The sequence below is a fragment of the Anser cygnoides genome, chromosome 7 (assembly GCF_040182565.1).
Source record: "Anser cygnoides isolate HZ-2024a breed goose chromosome 7, Taihu_goose_T2T_genome, whole genome shotgun sequence".
NCBI lineage: Eukaryota > Metazoa > Chordata > Aves > Anseriformes > Anatidae > Anser > Anser cygnoides.
The window spans coordinates 1,207,335-1,230,217 of record NC_089879.1 but is presented as its reverse complement, the minus strand read 5'-3'; the positions used below and the strand labels follow the sequence as shown (position 1 = coordinate 1,230,217).

Sequence of the window (22,883 nt, the reverse complement as noted above, 5' to 3'; positions counted from 1 at the left end):
CTTTACCAGGTGAATTAAAGCCCGTTCCCAGGGGGAGTGGAGCAAACCGACCCGATGAGCGTTGTTTTCCAGCAGAACCCCCTGTGCAGAGCAGCTCAGTGCCTCCCCACACGATTAGGTGGTGTGGAGACACCCCATTTCCTTCCCGTGCCGGCCCTGCCGGACCGTGCAGCTGCAGCAGTAGGTGCAAACGGCCTCCCTGCAGCCACAGCCTCATTTCTAGAGGTGCCTCATTTCCCTCTCCGGTCACCTCAGAACCACTGCCTTGCTTATTCACCTCATTTCTTCCCTAAAAGATACCTGCGGTACCTGCCAGCCTCGGGCACACGGCATCCCGCCCAGCACCGAAGGGACACTGTCCCCCGGCGTGCCATTAAGTTGTCGACTCCTGGCGAAAGGAGGCCAGGGGATACTAAAGCTTCATTTGTTGATAACTTCAATGTTATAATCTGGCTTTTAGCGGTGATAAGGGTGAAATCATGCTCTTTGATTTATTCACATAATTTTAGAAGCTGTCTGCAAACAGATCATTATTTTCTAAAGTTTATTTATTATCCAATTTAACTTCTCTGAGCAGTTCACATTAAAAGTGAGTGCTGCACTGTTTTTCTTCCTTGATATCAAAGGTGAACAAGGCTGTTTCTAGCACATGCTGCTCCTAGACTCAACACCCACCGAAATGGTTAAGTTCAACATTTCATTTTTGTAAATGCTCTCTCAAATTATTTTGGCTTTCTTCAAATTTTCTTTCCGCTGGCCTGATTTGCCGGAATATCTAAAAGCACTTATACAAGCATAAATGAAACCCAACACATTGATGGATATTAACCTGTTGGATGTTATCTAATGAGCCCATATGTGGCGTGTGGCATTCATTCACTATGACAGAAGGGCGACATGGAAATGCTAATATACGTCTCCGTTATTTAATGCAGACACAGCATAACTGATTATTTTATGCAGCAAAATCAAGTCTTTAATGCCTGCAAAATTGAATACCATGCTATAGAAACTGCTTTTCAAAAGTAGACTAAAATCTAGCTTTTCTATATACATATTAAAAATACATGCGATTCTATAAACAGCTTTGAAATATCATTCTAAATCTAGGAGAATAAAAAAAAAAAAAAAAAGTTCATAATGACTCTGGCATGGTGATGGCTGATGCAGGACTTCCCCATGGTGTTGCGGCCCCCCTGGCCAGAGGTGTGCACGGGCAGTGCTGGGCACAGGGAGGCTTTGTGGGACTGCAGGGGGACGGAGAAGTGCCGTGGCTGGGCGAGGGGCAGGTGTCCACACGGACGCAGGGCTCACACTTCTGGGGCTCTGTGCCCGCAGGGGGAGATACTGCCCTGTGCGTGGTGGGGCCGCAGGGGTCCACCTCTGTCCTTAGCTTCTCCAAAAAGTACCTCTCAAACTGGGGTTTTGCTTCTCTGTGGGTGCACTAAAAATATTTCAATGCATGCATTTAGATTTTTAACCACATTGGTTTGATGATTGCATTTTTTTTTTCCATTTTTGTTTCTTTCCCATCATGGGAGCTTAAACCAGATTTGCCACAAAGTGGTGGCATGCAGTTAACCCCCTTCCTGCTATGCCCATGTACCTCAGCTCGGTCCCTGCATTCATAGGGGGAAAAAAAAAGACATCTCACCACATCTCTGGAAGCTGAAATGGAAATGCACATTTCTTTAACTGAAGTACCAAAATAGATATTAATGCAAGTGTTACAGTTCAAATATTTTTATAACAGCTTTCAGTTGGTTGTTCTCCTTATTCATTTTACAGCAGCCTGGATGGAAATAGAGAAGGAAATGAATGATAACCTTGTAGAGCAGCTGTGGAGTAGGTGGGGTACCAGTCCACGGACAGCATTTGGTTTAGGTCCTCCACATGGAATTAGGGTCATTACTGTGATTTACTAAGGAACATATGTGCAAGTATACACCGAAAACTACAGAAAATATAATTTTAAAAGCTTATTCAGCAGTGGATTTCAGAATACAGATGTCGGATATAATATACTTGCACCAAATTGGATTCTGGGTGAATAAAGGAGCTGATCTGAAATTCAGCTGTGGAGTCCTGCTCGGTGTTCAGTTAGAAATACGCAGCCTTTTTCTTTTGCTTTTGCAACTTATTCAATAAATATTTTGGCATGCCTGTCTGTTATGCTGCCTTAATCTTTGCTTCTGCTGAACAGAAATTAGCATTTGTAATTTATTCACCAAGGGAAACAAAAACGGCTCCACACCGATGTGAAATTTAATGCCCAACAGATAACCGGGATGCTGAGTCAGCACAAAGTACATTTGACAAATAAACTCGTTGCCTGCATGTAATTTAATAGAGTCTATGGCAAAGAGTGAGGGGGAAAGATGAAAGTCTTTTGTCTGTGCTGCACTAAAAAGCTGTAAGGTGTCGGCTGCTCAGTGCCGTAGTGCGGTGGGCACCCAGCCCCGGGGCCAGGAGGGCGCGGGGGCCCTGCTGGGACCCTTCGGTGTCGAGGGCTGCGGTTTGCTGCTGCCCCGGCTGGGCAACGTCGTGTGCCAGAGCAGCTCCGGCCAGCAGCGTTTGCTTCACCACAATCCCCTCTTCACGTAGCAATTCCCTGCCTCTCAGCTTCTGCAGCTCTGCTCCGGATTTAACCCAGTTTGGCTCCTGTTCTCTGCCTCAATGACGAGGATGTTTGCAGTAACGTAGGTGCCCTGACGGCTGCTCTCGGGAGACCCTGTTCTCCCCCTGCCCAGCTCCTTGGGCATGTAATTATGGGCTGTAATTTGAACATCGTCTCCGTGGTGCTGGGAGCTGTGCCTGGTGCCTGCAGGCAGCCAGCACCCACAGGTGCTAAGGGCACCTGGCAGCTCAGCACGGGCACACAGCACCTTGCACAGGGCCAAATAAGCAGGAAGACTTTGGGCATTTTTTTTTTCTCTTTTACTGAGATAACTAATGCACATTAAGCTAAAGAGATGCTGCCATTGCTCATCTGGACAGGAGCAACCCCCATGAAGCAGCAGAAGGGTTTCTGTTCTCCAGCACGTAAGGAACACATTCTTCCCTCTATAATTTTTAAAGTACATACACCAATTTTGCTGGGGGAAAAATAAAACAAACAAACAAAGAAAGAAACAAACAAAAAAAGTGCATCTTGAAGCACATACCTAGTACAGAACAAAAGCAGTAAATGGCCCAATGCTTAAAAATGTCAGCATTACAACAGAAAAAGGGGGGAGGTACAGCTGGCACCGCTCCCTTCCCCTGCCCACCTGCCCTGTGCCCGCAGCCACTGCCGGAGCCGTGCCTGCCCCGAGCAGCTCAGTGCACCGCAGGAGCTGTGGACGTGGCTGGGCCCCACCAGGGTGGAAGCAGCCTTATCTCCACCAGAGTGAATGCAATTTCCCCTATCCCGTGTGTGTTAATAGCCGGACAATTTTACTCTCTTGTATGAGCACCTATAGTAAGGCCATTGCTGGCTTAGCTGCCTTGGAGGGGGACGATCCTGCCCTGACTGATACAGCTGTGCCATTGAAGCAACCCCTTTTTTTCATTAGAAAACATCATAAGATTCCCATTTTGTTTTCTAAATAGCAGATGATAGACCAGTTTCTCAAACAGTTATCTTGCTGAGAAACAAAAAAAGGACAGCCTCTAATTAGCTTAATTTTTTCCTCAATCCCATCCCATGCAGGTTTAAAGAAATTACCCCTAAAAAAAAACAACCAAAATACCCACTCAACAGATTTCAATGACTGAACAGCAGTTTCACTCGTTCGCTCTTCATTTTCACACTTGGGATGAGTTATATATCTTTTTATTAGCTGGCGATCTGAAGCTGCTTGGCGGCCTCCCAGCCCAGCCTACCGAGCACGCCTGGCATGGGCACGGGCTGGGGCCGGCACCAGGGATGGATCCTGGGAGGCACCCAAGGGTGCCCGGCTCCCTCCCAGCTCCTGCCGTGCCCCTCAGCCCCTCTCGCTGCCTGAAAGGCGGATTTTTGACAGTGGGTTGCTGTCTGGTGCGACCTTTTTGCACCCATTTCTTCTTCGAGTCGCCATTGATCATATTCTGTATCGCTATGGTGCAGTCCACAAGACAGGCGGAGTATGACAATTACACTTGTTCTGAGAAGCAGTCACAAAGAACGTGGTTTATGAGTGGTAACATCATTGATTTTTGCTTTTTCACTGAGATAATGGGCACTTTGCATAGAGAATTTATAACCAGAAACATCCTTCCATATTGGCACATGAAAGGGGCACGACTTTTATTGCAGCAGTATTTTATTGATTTTGTAATACGCCATTCAGTTCGATGAGCAATGGGTCTAATTTGGCCATACCTGGAACAAGAAGCGTTCCCACAACCATATACTCATGATTCAGCTTCCCAGAACCATTCACAGGCTTGATTGTGTGTGACTTTCAGACCAGGTTTATGCCCATCTGATTTTGTTAACACAACAAATATATTAAAAACAAAAAATATACATTAAATATATATAATAATATATGTAATATTAAATATATAATATATATAATATTATATATATAAGCAAAAATATATTTAAAAGTGCAGAATGTGACATATTTAAATGTATCTATTTAAATGTAATCTGCTTGTTGGAGAAGGGAAGCAGGAGGGCCACTCAGAGTTTGAAGGCACGGTTTATTTTGGTGATAACACACATAAGGGCTTGGATCACGGCTGGGGAGGGAGCCACCTTGCACCCCAAGAGCCTCACCAGGCTCTGCTATGTAGTTTCCCATTGTGCAAAACTTTACCGAAATCTGGCAGGTGAAGTTTGAGCTGAGAGAGGGCAGGACTTCAGCCAGGGTCCTAACACGAGGAAGGGTGGAAATACAGGAGGCTGTATTTACACATTATCTGCATCATCGCTGGTGTGCTAGCTCTGGAACTTTAGCTGAGAATTTGGTAAAGAATGGTTTGTTCTTCTTCAAGTTCCTGAGACATGCATCTGCATACACCTGTCGGCAGCAGAGTTGCACAAGAAGAAATACTCTGTTAGAATGAAAAAAAAAAAAAAAGGCTCCAAAATATTCAACTATTATTCTGCATAAGAAAATTAAGGAAAGAAAACCTACTGTAGATGTACTGTGTGATGGGGTGTGTGTGTATGAAAATGAGTGGTTACTCCTTCCAGTATGAACTACTTCATTTTTTTACTTTCTTTTCAGTTTGTTATAACCATAACCTTATTTAAATGTAGCTTTTCTTTCCAGTGTGACTGCAGTAATTTCGTAGAGAACGTATTTTAATAGCTTGACTATATGCTCAGGATTTCTGTTTATTTCTGTAATTGCTTCTTAATTATTTTCCAATTGCTGAGACAACAGTTTTCACAGTTTATTAAAAAGCATTTTTGAAAGCTTTACCCTAAGGCATTGTCAACATTTTATTAAGATCACTAACAGCCAGCACAAATGAATAATTGTCAGTGCTGGTACCGTATATCAAGCAGATAAAAACTGTTTGAGGGTTATGTAGGAATTAGACTAAAGTTTAACGTCGGACCGGAGAGGTTTCCATGCAGGAGGAGCCACCGCAGCTCCGGTGCTGCCACCACTGGGGCTGCAGGGAAGCTCCCCGTCCTCCCCCATTGTTCCTGAGCACAGGCAGCTGTGTGAGGCCATTGGCATCACAAATTTAACGCCCGTGAGAGCAGCAGGGTGACAACGTGACATGCGGGTGTTCTTCCTGCCTGCTGCAGGCTCCTGGGGTGAGCCGAGCCCCGCGCCCGGAGTGCTGGGGGAGGTCATATTTTTTTACAGGATTAACTGTAAACCAGTTAGCATTTCTCTTCCTGCTGTAACGTCACTAAGGGAGATAACATCACTGTGTTGGAAAGCAGAATTATATTCTCAAAACTTTTCTAAAAATATAGAACAACTATTTTTGCCATTTTTCCCCCAACTCGTATTTATTTTAGGGAAGAATTGGTCTGATCCACGTAGCTATAACAAGCTGGAGCACTCTGAATCCCATATCATTAAAAACCCAGAACATTTAGTGTATGGAAGGTATCAATTTAAATTGTATTTCCATGCATAGTCCTGATTCAACATCCTTTCAAAGTGGTAGTTTAAGAGACATTAGTAGAGCTCGCATGACCTTATTCCCACCTATATAATGTTTCAAATCAAGCCCTGTATAATTAAGAATCCATAATCAGCGCTTCAACAGCAGCCTGGTCTCCGAGCTATGTGCAGGTGCCTTTCCAGCAGATGATGTTTGCAAAATATCGAACAAGCGGGAGCTGCCAGAACCGCTCAGCCCCTGCTGGCCACGTTGCCTGTCCCACGGGTGCCTCGTCCCCTTCATCCCCCCGATGCGCTTGGCTCGCCTGCGCCGGCTGAGGTGCAGCTGCTGAGGCCGGCTGCCGTGCCCCTGTGGCACAGAAGTCATTTCTTGGGAGGAACTGAAAAAACGTGAGCCCCGCGCGAGTCCCCTGGGCTCACGTACAGCAGGTGCTAACAGCTCCTTCCTTGCCAGGGCCGCTGGAGCCAGCGGGGCACCTTCTGCAAAACCCAGGAGAGGGTTTCACCATTTCCGCCGGGGACTCCTAGGGACCCGTAGTTGAGGCACGTGGTCTTCTCTGGTGATCATCGTTCTCTATGATATTCTGATGTACAGACACGCGAAACAATGCCGATTTCTGTGCCTGCACTAGATATGCATTGCCAGAACACAGCTTTCTGCAAACAGTTTTAAACTGAAAGACAGAAGAGGTTGTCCTTATTCAGGGAGCCCCCAACTTCGAGCCTACAAACAGCTAATACAATGCTTTCATGTAGTCCCTCGGAGGACAGAAATCTGGACAACCCGTCAGTTCTTACTTCTCCTTCTAAAACCTAAACATTTGAAATAATTGCTAGAAATTAGTTGGCAATTTTGTGCAAAAGATTCATTCTGTTTTGTCAGATCAGGAACTTCACAGGAAAAAGAACATTTTTCCAAATCTCCCAACATAAAAAAAAAAAAAGTGGAAACTACAAAATTCATTTCTACCATTAAATATTTCTTTCAAAAAGGATAAGGAAAATGAGGACTGAAATGGAAATGAAAAGGATGTGATATTTTAATTCATTATCCTTTCCAAGCTCCTAATTTCTCCTCCACTGCTCAATGCAGCCAGTGCTGGGCTGTTGAAAAAGCCCCCCTGCCCCCGGTGCTGTTGGGTTCTGTGCCCCTTGTGGCGCTGTGTGGCTCGTTCTCACTTATGAACCCCCTTCACGTTTTCTTCGGCACCAGGAGATTTCTGCCTGTAGAGGCAAAGGCTAGAAAAGGAAAAACTCATCTGAACTGAACTGGGGGCTGAAACACCATCAAGGTAAAAGCCTCAGGTTGCTCTCCCTCGCCTCTCATAACAGTGACATTTTTTTCAAGTAAGATTTATTAGAAACAGCAACTGCACATTTATACAGATGGGAAATAAATGTTTTGCTTATATTCTCTTCCTATGCTCTTCTCATAAACTAAATCATATAAATGATTCCTCATTTACCTTTATCGACTATGAGAAGCGTATTGCCTGGATATAAAACTCTTATTTTAATACTTTGATTAGAAAATACTAAGAGAAGAAGAGATGCCTTGAAGGCATTATTAGCTTTTGTGAACTAGAAGTTTGCCTCATTAATGCGGAGGCAGAGAGGTGTCCCTACCTCTGAGTGGGATGCACAGGGCTTTGTTATTAGGTAGCGGGTAATAAACCTGGAGCACGATGTGCTGAAGCAGGTGAGCAAGGAAAGCTGATTTGCTTCTTAAATGCGGTAGTTGTGTTAACTTTAAAAAGTGTGGTAAGCATTCAGAAAGCAAATTTTGTGGTCTCAATGATACGTTGATATACATGCAAGTGAATGGAGCTTTAATACAGAATATCATACCAAGTATTTATGGTGCATGACAAGGATCACATATAATTTATTAACAAATATGTAAATTAGCCGGCCTGGAGATAAAAGGAGGGATTTACTAGTGGTTTGTCAGAGTTGTCCCTGGAGATGATGCTTTTCTACTTTTTTTTCACCACCTTTATCCGTTGGTGCTGAGAAAGGAAATGTTTGAATGCTTCCTCATTGTGCTAACCTTGTGTAGAAATGGATCTAATAATGATATAAAGATGTTTTTCTTTATTTCTCTTGTACAACTGCAATCAACATATCACTATTTAAATAAATGAAGCTGAAAAGTGGACCGAAAACAGCCACAAGTGAAAATTTTGCAAGTGCAGCTCCTGGCTGTGATGAACCTCCTGGGTTGTTGGCCAGGAGCAGAAAAACTCTTCCAGGCCCATTGCATTAAATGAAAGCACGATTATTGAGAAGAGAACATTTTAACAGATAAAACAGCTTCCAAAAAGTTGTCATAAAGATCTGCCTTATTATGCTTTATTTATAAGTAAAACATTTAATTTTGCTTTATTATGTTTTGTGAATATTATACAGATATAAATATGCATTTACATCACAGAATCACTGAAAACTGCAAAATCACATTTTTGTGATTTTTAAATTCAACACAACTCACTCCATGAAACACGAACTTTTGATGTTTAGATGAAGCATTCTTAAAATTTCAGCATTCTTTGTCCAGGTCAGATTAAAATGTTTGGCACTTGCCTGGTCTCAGTAATTAAGAGACTTTTTTCTTTGAAGGATTTATTAGGTATTTATGCAAATTACATGATCATATTATATGTAAGTGCACGGTAATAATAATTCACATGCTGTTATATTATATACATTACTATGCATACGGGCAGTGTCAGGTTCAGGCACCTTTCCCAGCTTCTGCACACACGACATGCGTAGCACTGAGTTCAGAATTTCAGCCCAAGACACCTTTTAGCCTGAACTTTTCTTTGCGCAGCTGTACTTACTGACTAACAAGGCATGCCTTGGCAGCATTATTTACGTGAACGGTCTCACTAAACTGCCCTGCAGAATTGTAATTCATTATTGATTTAAGTGAAGTATGTGTATAATTACAGCATTCTTTTCTGAGGTCAGCTGAAAGTTCAAAAACTATACACAGAGCCCAGGATTTTCAAAGCAACCCAATATTTCTGAAATTAAAAAAAAAAAAAAAAAGACAGCAAGAGGTGGCTCGTGCACTGCTGACAGACCCACACCAGTTCCCCGGGGTACACTTCCCAGTCACTTCCATTAGCGATCCCAGCACAGACACAACGCTTTCAGAAGAATATTGCAGGCTAATCCCCTACAGGAAATGCAGGGCTGTGCATCGGCACGCGGCGATGTGCCTGCCGTTCAGTGTTTTGTACTGATATTTCCATGAATACATTATTTGAGCTTATTCTGTAATAATTAAATGCTGAAAGGTTTTCTTTTGAGATAGCAGGGAATATCTGTGTCTACTCTGAACACCACTAACAGCAAGGGTCCTGCAGGCCTACCTGGAAGAAATAAATGTGGTTTGGCTTCACTAATTCATGCAGACACTGTAGGAAGAACTATACTTATTAGAGAAACCTGAGCTATTTACTAAAACAAAATGGGATCGTTATCATGCACTTTCAGTCCCTGTGACGGGCCACGCTTTACAAGGTCACTCAAAGTGTGAGCAATGGTCCTGCCTTCAAGACATACTTGAGGGTCCAGGCTGCCTTCCCAGCCTCTTGACAAACAGCAAATAATTACACAGAGAGACTTTTAAGAGCAGAGATGGGGATTTAAGACGAAGGGAACTGTCAGAAGAAGAAGGGATCAGGAAGATCCCCAACGACCGAACCCAGCAGTGCAGCGAGAGATCAGCTGGGGAACAGGGATGTACGTGAAGCCTGCAAAAAAGATGAAGAGAAACAAGCAAAGGGAAAGGACTACAGGAACGGTACTGCAGAAACCATCTGTTTTCACCACCAGCCACCACGCTGCTGCTGCAAGCAGCACAGTCATCAGTGTCTGACTCTAATAAAGCATCTCCTCGTTACTGAGTAAAAGCAGAACACGGGCACATTTAGAGTTATGCAGACTGCGCTTTGTATGTGCGATGCTTCGTCAGTCCCTCAGTCATGACTTTGCATGCAATGGTCGTGTTTCTTTGCTTTTCCTTTTTCTTTGCACTAGGATAACGACAGTCATTTCTCCTGCTGCCCTGCAGTGCAGCTCCTGCACAGCTGAGCTGTTGCCTTGTTTATACAGCAGCAGCATCTGCAAACAGCTGATACATGGCATTGGAAGTGAAAGTATTCTCAGGGTATCAGAATCCTCGGAAGCGACAAATGCCTTATTTACCCAAGAAGCACTCTATGAAGGAACAAGGATTGCACATAGGAATTCACTTTTGACATGGATATTAGTTAAAGGTTGCCCCACGAAACATTAACTATTTGCTAGGGCTGCAGAACTGCAGCAAGAGAACAGAGAACTCTGAACAATAATTGATAACTCCATGCTGAAATCAATACTATTAGACTATACTGACATAGACGTTTCTTTGATCTATAAAGCACAATTAAAAATTGACCTTCACACAAGTCTTAAGTATCAGTATCATTGTGAGAGTCATGGCTGTCAACACCTGAATTGAAAACTGCAAATATGAGAGCAAAAGTACCCCCTGCTAAAGTGCTCAGGAGCTCATTTGCAAAGTCTGTTTTCTATTAGACAAAACAACACATGGTGTATTAGATCACACATCTCTCCCTATCTCCAAGAAGGCTTTTATCAAAGAAAGGCGTGCTCAGGATGGGCAGACCCATCTGTGGTGCACAGATAAATGCCCACAATCCACTCAAACACAGCACGCTAGCCCTTGCTGCTGATCATGTTATTTCCCCTTCTCTCCAGCATCATGAATCTCGGTCACTCTGTCTCTGCTATGCTGAAATGGAGCAAAGCAAATGGCTATTTGGCCAGGAAACAGCGTGGTGAAACGGCAAAGTTGTGCTGGTATCTATTTCAATTCCTAGCATGGAGGCTTTGGTGTAACAGGATGCACAGTGTCAGTGAGAGGCGCTTCATCTAACTTATCCACCCATTACATGTGTATAAATGACCCTAAGAGTATTTTGAAATGAAATTTTATAGAACAATTTCATTACCAAATAATAACATAAAGTTTACATTAGTCAAAAAGCAATATTCACCCATGAAAACGAAGCCTCAAATATGACAACGATGTGCATTTAGGGGGTTTTGTATTCCACCCCAAAAGCCTGGCCAATCAAAGTAACACCATGCCCTGGCTGCCATAGTGTGGCCAGCACATTTTCCAGGAGAAATGTTCCTGAAGAACGTAATAGAAAGCATTATTGTAGCATTTGTAATCATCTTTTTTGTTGTTGTTAGAATTTTTACAGCTGTTGTCAAAGCTGAATTTCCAGCCACAGTGACCACAGCGGGGGGGGGGGGGGGGGTAGTTTGAACAGAAAGTGCATCTTGTTTTCCTTGTGGAAAACATTTCCCTCACAATGCACTGTGAAAATTGTCGGGTTTGGGGGTTATTTTCTTACTGGCATGCCAATGTCTTTAAAGCTAAAGGAGGTGTCTGTTACTTGGAAGCCAGCTCTCCTCCTTTAGGTGCATTTTATGCTCTGCTCTGGATCCACAGGTGCCAGGAACGTCAGGGCTGAAGGTGATGCGAGGCCAGGGGAGAGGAAAGGACACGGATGAAGCTCAGTGTATCATTTAGCCCCAGCACCTTGTTCAGCTGCAGTTCACGTTGCCTGTTGTTGGTAACAGCTCATCTTTCAAACACAACGGAAGGGTCACAATGAGACAAGTTTGGAGCCTGTCAGACTGCTGGGAATGCCGGTGTTAATTAAATAACGATGGAACAAACAGCAGGGGCTGCTTATCAGAACTGCAACACCAGGAAGACATCCGCGATGCAGATGAACCCACAGCGAGTTTTCCCCACCAGCAGATCGTGGCCAGGCTGTCTCCAAGCTCTTCCCAAGGCAGGGAATTAGTTTTCAAGCTTTGAGCTGGAGATAAGGAATTGACTTCAGAGTCAAGTGCAAGATGTGGCCCTCAGAAATATGATTTCTGCTCAAATTCAGATCTGATGAGGACCAAATACTCTTTACTTAAATGAATACCAGTTGATTTAAAAGAGTATTATTTGATTTGCTTAAAGATGACAGAAAAGAACAGTAATAAGACATGTCAAAGTGCCATGAGCTGTATGATATGTTATAACCCCACACTGCTTTTGTGGGAACAAATTTTATGACAACCCCCAGAAATTTGATTTTATATCTCTATTTTTTGTTTTACAATATATCATTTCATGTCATCTTAGAAGATACAGACAATCATTTATTAGAATTAAGCACACAGTAATAAAATCATTTCCTATTACTCTATGTTATAAAAACAGCATGTTCAGCATTTGGTTTCGATGATGTGACTGCTTCTTAGTATCTCAACAAAACAGAAGAACTGATGCATTTTGCTCCAGGCTTTCCTATTTTTTATGTACTTAGTATTAAATATATCCTTTTATTGTTATTTTTGTTTGTGTGTGTTGTTTTTTTTAATAGAATATTTTAATTCCATGCCAAGGTGTACCAGCTGATTAATTCTCATGACAGTTCTGTAAAGCAAAGGGGTGAGAATGTAGCTTACTATGTAGCTACTACCTTGAACGACTTCCTCTCTCTTAGGGAACTGATTTAAACTAAAAAGATACTCACACACAGATACACAGCCACACATATGGGTAAAACATATTCAATCAAAATTTCTTTATTAATCAGTGCTTTATGTCAAAAACTAGCTAAGACATCGTGGAACAAAACTGCAAAGGTTTGCAGAATGGAAAGGTCTGCTGTGTTTTATGAGTAATTACATTGTTAGGGAAGAAGTGTTTCAAACAAAGCAAAGGTGAAAGTGTATTAAAGAATAAAAGTATGACCAGTTTGAAAAACAAACAAGAGGAAACCAAGTGATGTTATATTTCAGATCGCACACGGACCCTGCCCCCCGCAGCTCGCGCACCCATCCGGATGGGGAAGAGCCGAGGCTGAGCGCGGGCGCAGCGCAGGAGGGTGAGAGCTGGCTGCGGTGTGCTCCCCGTCCTCAGCCCTGCGGGGAGCCAAGCGGGGCTCCCGGGACAGCCGGCATGGGGGGCCCGGCGTCAGCGCTTCAGGGAGGGACCCTCTGCTGCGGTCACCCGTCCATAAGCTCCTGTCAGCAGCAGAAACAGTCTTATAAACCACACACAATTTTCACTGTGTTCTAACAAAAAAAATCTAAACTATCTAATCCTCATCTGGGGTTTCTTTAGCTATAACAAACATTGTCTCTTTTCTCTTCTCTCTCATTAATCCATTTTTTTTGGATGACTGACAAATTCGGATTTTCATAGCTGATGTCTTCTTTGACAAAGCACCACAAATGCCCAGCATCAAGATGTAGCAATTAACTTTATCAGCTGTCAAGACCAAACCATCCCATCTGCTTGTATTAGCATGTTCTCTCTGTTCCTCAGCTTACCTGTAGGAAACCAGCAGCATGTCCCAGTGTCTGAGCCTCCCCTGCCAGTTCTGGCAGACATTATCAGGCCTCAGAAGGACTTTTGGGAAAGTTAATAAATAGGGTGGCTCCACGCAGCAGGAGAGCAAGGAAGGGTCGCACCAAATTGCTGCTGCAGGAACTTAGGGTGGACTAGATGATAACCAGAGAAAAAAATGGAAGCACAGCATTATCTCTAGCAACCATTTGCAGTATGGGCTGACTCATTAAATGGGATGATTAAAGACAGCCACCTACATAGTTAATTACTGTCAGCAATTAAACCTGGAGGAACATTGTAATAGATACCCAAAGAAAACTGAGCTGAGAAATAGCCTCACCTGGGCAATATTTCTTCTCTTGCTTTGCCAGATCCCACTGTGTCGTCCCCCATGACCTTTGGAAATCTGCATTCCTTTTCTAGGATATTTTCATCCTCCTGTGTAGGAAAATTGCAGGTTATAAACCCAGGGAGGCAATATTTCCTCTGTCCTATCTACCCTGACCTACCTGAAGCCAAAGGGCCACCTGCCCACGTCTCTGGGTGGTGGGAGGGATGGGACCCAGCACCCACCCTGCCGGGCAGCCCCAAACCTTCAATGCCAGGCAGGGGACCGTGATCACCCGGACCCTATCCCACAGGAGAGAGAAACCAGGCGGCCACAAAGAAACCTTTGTACAGATGGTGACAAGACAGAAGATCACATAGCTGTGAGATGAAATGCATCAACCACACAGCTTAAAAGTATTTGAATTTACTCATGTATGCGAGAACAACAAATGTGCTCTTGCTTGCTCAGGAGTAAGGAGGGAAACAAAATACTTCTAATATTTTCAATATTCATTTTAATATTATCTGTTGCCCATAATAGCTTGTAAAATACAAAGAGAGCTCAGCTGGGCTTAAATGAACTGGTTTATGTATCTGCATTTTAGAGTACAGCTTATGAAAAATTAAAATTACAGCAGTGATCTTTTTCTGATTAGAAACTAGAGTTTCATCATAATCAGTGGTTGACCAATGTTCTCAGCTGACTCGTCTTTAAAAATGCCTCAGATTGTATTTTCTGGAGTCGTTTCACCATCCTTGAGGTTCCCTGGAGAAAGGCAGAGCAAAGGCAGCTTGCGAGGCAGCTCTGGCTCAGGAGGAAGAGCTCCAGCTTACGTCCCCACCCTAAATCAGCACCCAGCTCATCTTCTTGTAATGTCATCTTGTAACGATTCTCCCACCAACACCCCCATGCCAGACCCATCATGCCATCTGGAAATAACATAATTAACAGGGAGCATTTGCAGTAGCTTGCCAAACCTAAACATTTCCATAAAAAACAGCAGCATATATATTTTAACACATCAGAATAAGGTAAAAGTATGGTAAAAAAAGTAAGGTAAAAAAATGCTTCACCCTTTGTCTGGTGAAGCGCAGGCACATCACCTTGCAGAGGTCGCTGCTCCCTGCCGAGCACCATTCAGCACAGGGGGCAGTGGCTGCTCGCCATCCATCCAGCACAGGTATTAAGTGCTTCTCCACGCAGCTGGTGACACAGGGGCAAAGAATTGCTTTTCAGTATTTGCAGAAGAAAATTGTGGTCACCTAGGATACAAAAAATGCCTTTATATTGTTACTCTGGAATTTATAGTACTTCTGGCACTGTACGTTGACATCTACTGATGGCTCTTGACAGCACAGGAAAATAGTTTGAATTTTTTTCCAGAACTCCTAATATACACAAATTCCTACCTATTTGCTACCACCGAGTCCAAAGGGTTCAAGTATTCTGGTCAGAACTCATTATGGAAACTTTCCATACTGAAGCTCAGATGCAAACTCTTTATGGCTTAAATAGGCTTAAATCATTGATTTCAGTGGAGCTTGCTAGGCTTAGCTTCTCAAAAATATTTTGTTAAGCACAGGAGGTTCCAGCTGAATATGAGTGGGCACTTCTTTGCTGGGAAGGTGACAGAGCACTGGGACAGGCTGCCCAGAGCGGTTGTGCAGTCTCCTTCTTCGGAGATATTCAAACCCCCCCCGGGTGCCATCCTGTGCAAAGTGCTCCAGGTGATCCTGCTCGGCAGGGGAGTTGGACCAGATGATCTTTGGAGGTCCCTTCCCACCTTGGCTATTCTGTGATATGGCAATGCAGAACACGTGGAACCTGTAAAACAGGCATTAAAACCAAAGCACGACGTGATCTGTGTAAGCTTGCTGTAGGACTGTGAGTTGGAGTCCCCATGCTCGGTTACCCCCGGCCGCGTGGTGTCAGAGCTCCTAGGATCCTTTTAGAAATGCTCAGCTTGATTTGTCCTTTGTGATTATGATATGGGAACCACACTAAACAAAAATCCATCTGCTCTGCTTTTCGAATCTGTGTCAGAATAAGAACTTCTTTGCCCCATGTCAGCATACCTGGGCTAGAGGTAGAGCAGGAGGCACCACCGGGGGGATTTCAGCTGGTGGTGGTTTTTCATCTGAGAATATGGCCAACTCTTACTTGGCCCTGTTCTTTGGCCTGCTACAGAGATGCTGAAAGCAGAAGGCTGCAAATGCTAAGTCTCCCAAGAATAAAAATTTTTACTAGAAAACTTTAATTTCCCAATAGAAAATAAAGGATGTAAATGGGATTTTATATGAAGGAACCTTAATAAGTTTAAGAATTATTATTTTATATGCATGTTCTGATCCCATTTTATGATCCCTGAACTACTCTTACAGTCACATTCACCGGGATAGACCCTGTTGCTCATGCAGAAGTCCACTGAGACCCCAGAAGACCAATTGGATGGATCTGAGCACATGCAGCCTCTGTATTTGCTTTTGATCATGACTCCTCTGTTTTGTGGAGGAGCTTTTTAATAAAAAAATCTGTATATGTTTTTACTCCTAATTCTGAATTAATAAAAACAAGCATGTTTCACCACAAAACAAAAATGAAAAATTCAAAAGAGGACAAAAAAGAGTCAAAAGTTGCAAAATGGTGAATTCCAAATACACATAGGGAAAAATCTCTCCTTACAGTGACAGAAATAAATACTGGAGGAGGTTACCCAGAAGGGTTGGGCAAACAGCATTTTTGGAGATTTTCAAAGGCCAGTTTGACAGGGTCCTGAAAAACACGATATCCTTGAAGTCAGCCCTCTGAGCAGAGGATTACACCAGGTGATCTGCACCTTCAGAGGCTGCCTGAGGCAGGCTGGGCTGCCAGAGCCAAAATACGACAGGCAGGTTCTCTTCAGAGCTCTGACTTATTTTAGGGGGAATCTGGCCAAAATCTAAGAGCCTACCCCCCAAAATGCTTTGTTTTTGTCAAACTGTCAGGATTTGATAAAAAGCAGCTCCAGCAGCTTGCTTTCTCTCTTTTTCCCCCCTCTTATCCATTAGAATTACATTTTATTAGTGTGGTGGTTAAATGAGTTTTCGGGTTATTTAGGGACTTGGATATGGGAGTAAAAAATGTATTTTACTTGTTTAGAGATTGCAGAAGACAGACTTATAGGAAGAGGTGATATATTGCTGTGCTGCCAAGAAGTCCCACAGAGGAAGCACTTGCAGATTCTGGAGCCCTAAATCCCCCATCACGTCGATTGCTTTGGAAACGTGACTCAGCCCAGCACACTGCCCTCGCCATTTAAAAGCCACAGCTGAAGCCTTGGCTTTTAAAATAGGAAAAAGTGATATTAAACAGTTACTTATCCAGATTCTCATTGTGTTATATCTAGACTTAACACAGCAGTTATCAGTGTGTTGGGAGATATTGGGTGTTATCTGACACTTGTTTAGTTTCTAGGAGTTTTTATCCCCAGTATATTTTGAGCAGGATCACTTGCTCTGGCACATATTCTTGGCTCCTCCAGGAAGCTGTTTTCTTCTTAACTCTTTCTAGAGATCGATTTTTGTACTTAGAGAGACACAGATATAAAACATTTTCTATTGGTATCTTGCCATTATCTTTAGTATAAAATAGAAAAAAATGAACTTTAAGAGAAAAAAGATATTGGTCCAGAAAAATAATATTGTTTTCTTCCATAATTTTTTCATCTGTATTTCATGACCTACTTTCTAATCCTTTTTACAAGTACAGAGATATACCATAACATGCCTTTATCTTCAAAAAAAGGATTGTGTCAACACCAAGAGAGATTTCAGAGTCATGCAAGAAACCCACCAAAACCGAAGTCCAAACCAACATCTTCAAAAACCAAATCTCTTAAGCATGTACTAGCTTATACTTAGAGACAACTTACGCCGTGAAGTTAGAAGTTGTGCTGGAGGCCTCGCAGCTTGGATTCCACGGCATTACTGGACTTCCCAACAGCAAAAAGCGACAGAAGAAGAGGCACCAACTGCCTCAGAGGACATCCTGCAGGAAGAACGTGGATTTTGATGCACCGTCCAGCTGGACTAATTAACCCAATTGTGAGGAGCAAATTTCTCGGGGGAAAAGAGGGAAGTCCCCGAGTCCTGGTTTGGCTGTCCCATGAGGTTTCCCATTGCCCAGCCCAGGAAACCCCTCCTCCAGCAAGAGGATGGCCATCCATAAATCACAAGCACAACTGCTGATTGCCTCTTGGAATGAGCTATGTGGAAGTAAAGTTAAGATTTAGAGGGTGAAAACTGGAAATCAAGTCAAATTAGGCCTGTGTACAAGGTGATATGCAGAAAGGGATACAGATATGTACGTATATAACTTCTGTGCTTCCCATCTTCTCATTTTCTATTTCTCCTGAATAGCAAAATATTTTTCTTCAGACTAGCAACCATTTCTGTGCATTAGAAATCACCATACATCCCATGTCTATAATGCCACGAGCCCCGAGAGATGTGGAATGAGATACAACAAACAGGCAAACTCCAACTCACACGGGGGCGGAACGCACACTTGAGCATCGCTGGGACACAAAGGCATTTCTTTGCTTACTTTCCAAACAATTTCTGCAAAATAAAAGTGATACAAGCCACAGGACATAAAAGCCACGAACGCCTAATGAAACGAGGGACATGATCAATGAACACAATCTGATGTCAGCCTTTTACATCTCCCAGCTTCGATGTAAGCTGTTTTTTTAAATGAGAGAGAAAGCAAGCCGGTTACAACTCTCCATTAAGGTCTGGCATCACTACTCGGTGAAGGAAGAAAAATGACACTATTTTATACAGCCAGCATGCTTAAACCCCTTATTAGTAGTGTGGATAAAACTGAAATATGGTCCTTCAAGTGGATGGAAGGTAAACCGTTAGGAATAGCCCTGAAAGCAATAGCTGCGGCAGTGCTGGGGAGATGCTGGGGGCACCAGCACCTCCCCACCAAGGAGGCACCCATCCTGCTCTTGCCTCCCCCAGCAGCAGCAGCGCCTGACCCAGCAGCAGGTGGGGTAAAAAGGCTCAGGATGCTCCCTGCCAACACACAGGGATGTCGCACCCCAAGGAGTCCGCTGCTCCCAGCTGCCCCACAGGGGTGCCCAGAGCCAGGGCCAACAGAGGCACATCTAGGAAAAAAAATGACTTATCTTCCACTTAGATTTTACTTGGTGGGAAAGCTGCAGTGCTGGAAAGTTTTGGAAAAATATCTCTAGGTAATGCATTTTTACCTGCCAACTTTGTTGTACTGCCCTAGTAATAAACTGAGATTATAGAAGCTTCCAGTCTTTTCAGCATGTTTTCACTGTGATGCCATTTCAAATGTGTGTAAATATATAATAAATATATATACATGCATATATATATACATACATATGAGAAATCTGGCCCCATTTCACAGTTGCTCTGATGCCTGACGCCAGGTTTTATTCCCTTTAATACTTCAAGCAATCAGCCAAGGAGGTACTTGTGTGCACAGATAACACAAAATTGCCAGGCCAAAAATAAATTATCATATTTATCATATCTGCAATATTACTCTCTTTAAGGAATTGCCTCATCTAGCCAGAAAACTGCTTTAAACATATGACACTAATAGAGAGTGGATTTTGGTTTACTTCAAAATACATTATTGATAATTACAGGCTTTATATTTCAGCTTGATCTCCTCTGACCAGGGATGAACTTGTTATGAAAGAAAACAGGAGCTATAACTTCCATCGCACTGTGCTAGCAGAACAGCACCCAAAATGTCATCTTTTGGGTGGAATGTGATTTGAATTACAACATAAACCAGTGAGTCACAGCACCACAGTGCAAGGAGCAGCTGCAGTTAAAATGAATTATCCTTGGCCATCGGAGATGCCGACTGACAGATGAAAGCACGAGCTAGGATAAAGTTGCAGTTATAATAAGAGAAAATGAAAATAACATAATTTACCAAGGGAAGAATCAGATGGACAATATGCAAACAGCACTGCAACCTTTTACATCCTGTCTGCAGGCATATCAGTTACCCCTTCCAAAATTTAATTTCCCCCATGCTCTTTATGGGCAAACAAGCAGCATTACAGCCACTTTAAGAAAACCAAATGCTGAAAACATGGAAGCTTTGTGTAGCTGCCAGCTCGTCTGCTTTCTCTCCATCAGCGTGCATCAGCCTAACGAGACCTCCAGTGCATCTAGAGGTCCTTAGACCCCTGAAGCGGCAGAGGAGTTGCCCCACGTGCCATTTCCCCAGGGAGCACCGACCCCAGCCCAGAAGGCAGCAGCTTGGTGCTGGGGGCCCAAGGACACTGCCCGGGGGATGCACAGCGCTGCTGGCACAGGCAGACCCAGCGCGGGCTTCGCAGCCCCTAGCTGCGGGACATGCTCCAGGAGCCTGAGCTCCCACAGCTCGAGGTGAGAGCAGGTGCTCAAACAGCAGCTGGGCGCATCCCTCGGTTCTGGGTCCGGCCCTGAGGGCCAGGGCACACTTTGCATCTAAACGGGCAAACGCAGATTAACACCCCCGGCTCATGAGGTGAAGAGAACAAAGCTGGGACAGAGCCTACGGAGGCTGTTTTGTTTTTTCCCCGACCATCAGGTACCCAGGTGAGGCACCCCTGCTCAGGGGGCAGCTCTAGGCACAGCTGTGTGCGGGCAGCCAGGAGCCCAGCCTGGCCTCGGGCACTGCCAGGGATGGGGCACCCACAGCTCCCGGGGCAGCCTGGGCCCCGATGATACTCAGAATCTCAGTCTACTCTGAGTAAAGATTTTTTTTCTAACATCTAATCTAAACCTACCTTCTTTTAGTTTAAAGTCATAACCCCTTGACCGATCGCCACACTCCCTGAGTCTCTCCCCAGCTTTCCTGTAGGGACCCCTTTAGGTACTGGGAGACAAGTTTATTACATTACAACGTTGGTAAGTACCAAAACTGTATGATATATATATAATATTATATGTATAATATATAGTATTATGTATATATATAATAAAAAAAACTCTCCATCCTGCCAGGGGACTTACAAATAACAGCTAATGAAGATGAAGCTACTTAAGGAGCAAGATTTTTTTTTTTCTCTCTGACTAATATGCTCTACCTTCAAACCAAACATTTTTTATGTTTGCATGTATGCTTTTACGCACACACCTTTAAATACAAACAAAGATTAAATCTATAAACAAGTTTGCTGTGCTGAGCACAGACAGGGATAAACTGAAGCACGAGTGAATAATTTATCTGTGTCTTCTTCTTAAACTCTTCCCTCTGCCCCACCAACTGCACTGACAGCAAACTTCTTGCCAAACGCCACATGAACCTACCCGTAACGCTCCCTGAATGCAAAGCCACCCTCTAAGTGCAAACACTGCACCTGGCTGTGCTCGTACTTGCGAGCAAGACAGCTGCTGGAGCAGCCAGCACCTACCTCCGTGCGTGCAGCACCACGCGGATCCCTCTGTCCTGCTCCTTAGCCTACCTGCATCAACTTGGTTGCTAGCTAAGAAGCCCCAGTGCTGCCTGACATCCAGCATCAAGCCAGCAGCCCCCACAGAGCAGTTGCTTTATACAAGGCTGGAGGCTGGGCTGGTGGGAAGGTGCTGATACCATTACTGGTGTTAATTGGACGACGAACAGGTGATGGGGAGAATGCAAAGCACCTGCTCTGCACCCTCCCAGCACAAGGAGAACATCCCTTGAGCCACAGGAACAGGCCTCCGGGACGTGCTGATGCTGAAGGGAGAGGGGTGAACCCGATGGCAGGACCTGCTTGTGGCCAGCACCTGCCCATAGCTCCCGGCTCAGCCGCAGCGAGGTGCAGGGCAGCAGGGACTGGTGCCGGGTGGATCAATGAAGATTAGGCAAAGGCGTTTATCAGAAATAAAGGGGATTCATTAGGCTAAAGCACATATTTTATGCAAAGTAATGTGAATTGCATAGTTAATTTAGGTAATTACCTAAACAACTAGGTAATTTATGTTCCACGGCAAACTTACTAAACTCCCACCCTTATGGATTTACTATTGTTATCCTTTGTTAAATGACAGTGAACATCCTCATAAAAACTGGTGCAGAGCACTTTGTGTGCTTTATGAATTTTATGCATTTTCACATGAAAAATTTAGCTCTCGGGCAGAAATTGTAAGCAATGCACTGGTATTCTACTGGGTCGCGTTATTTTTGAGATAGGATTTATGGGACTGGCTGTAGCAGAGTACAGCTACCAGGATACAAGCATATTCACTGTAAGAAAAAAAAAAAAAAATCATCATTTTCTGCAATGCACACAGCTCTCCGGTTGTGTCCTTTCACCTAGGGCTGGCTGCTCGAAAGATGGGAGCTCGGTCAAGGGTGATGTCCCAGGCTGCTTGGCCATGGGCAGAGCCAACAGTGGGCGCCTCTTCCTCTTCCCCCTGCCACTTCTGGATGACGTCCTTTGGCAAGATGCGCTGGGCTACACGACTTGGGCTTTCCTCCAAAGCGATCCTGACTGAGTGTTTATAGGAGACCTTTGGGATCCAGTAGCTGGGAAATCATTCCACAAAACCTGTTGGCAATGAAATGCTGTCTGACAGGTACAGACCGTCATCAGTAGTGGAAGAGGTTGTTTTATTTGAATTACGCTTACAAGAAGACGTTATAAAATAAAAGGCATCTTAGCCTATCAGACCGTCCCCACCCCTCAGCGGTGTGAGCACCGAACACGTGCGCTGTTAGCTGCTAGGAGGGAAGAAGCCAGCCCCCAGACCGCCACGGTCCCTCAGGTACCGAATCAGTCCCAGGTCAGTGGAAGTGCATCGGAGGCCCGCAGCGCTCCATGTGCTTCACCCACACGCTGCCTGGCCAGCACCGACCGTAGCCAACATTCAGGGATTTTACTGCTGTAGTAAATGTGTAGTGCCACTGCTGTGGAGGTGTAATGGCGTAGTAGATCATAAAAATACCGTTGCTTGGCTGACAACAACAGATGTGGCCGATGGTAACAAGTATTTTTGGCACCCCAGCGCTGCGCAGAAGCCCAAGGATGGCAAGGGGAGCGTGC

The 22,883-nt window shown here is 44.1% G+C and overlaps 2 long non-coding RNA genes across 3 annotated transcripts; both read right to left on the bottom strand.

Annotated features, from left to right (window-relative positions):
- Positions 1-12,718: 12,718 nt before the first annotated feature.
- On the bottom strand, positions 12,719-14,033 carry LOC136791283 (uncharacterized). Its single transcript, XR_010832928.1, has 2 exons — positions 13,844-14,033; positions 12,719-13,175 (listed from the first exon to the last, which is right to left on the bottom strand). It is a non-coding gene; the product is annotated as an uncharacterized lncRNA (long non-coding RNA).
- Positions 14,034-14,952: 919 nt separating this feature from the next.
- On the bottom strand, positions 14,953-21,377 carry LOC106038962 (uncharacterized). Of its 2 annotated transcripts, XR_007158473.2 has the most exons (4): positions 21,270-21,377; positions 18,361-18,432; positions 17,745-17,860; positions 14,953-15,096 (listed from the first exon to the last, which is right to left on the bottom strand). It is a non-coding gene; the product is annotated as an uncharacterized lncRNA (long non-coding RNA). The 2 variants fall into 2 exon arrangements; XR_001208933.3 differs by lacking the exon at positions 18,361-18,432.
- Positions 21,378-22,883: the final 1,506 nt, after the last annotated feature.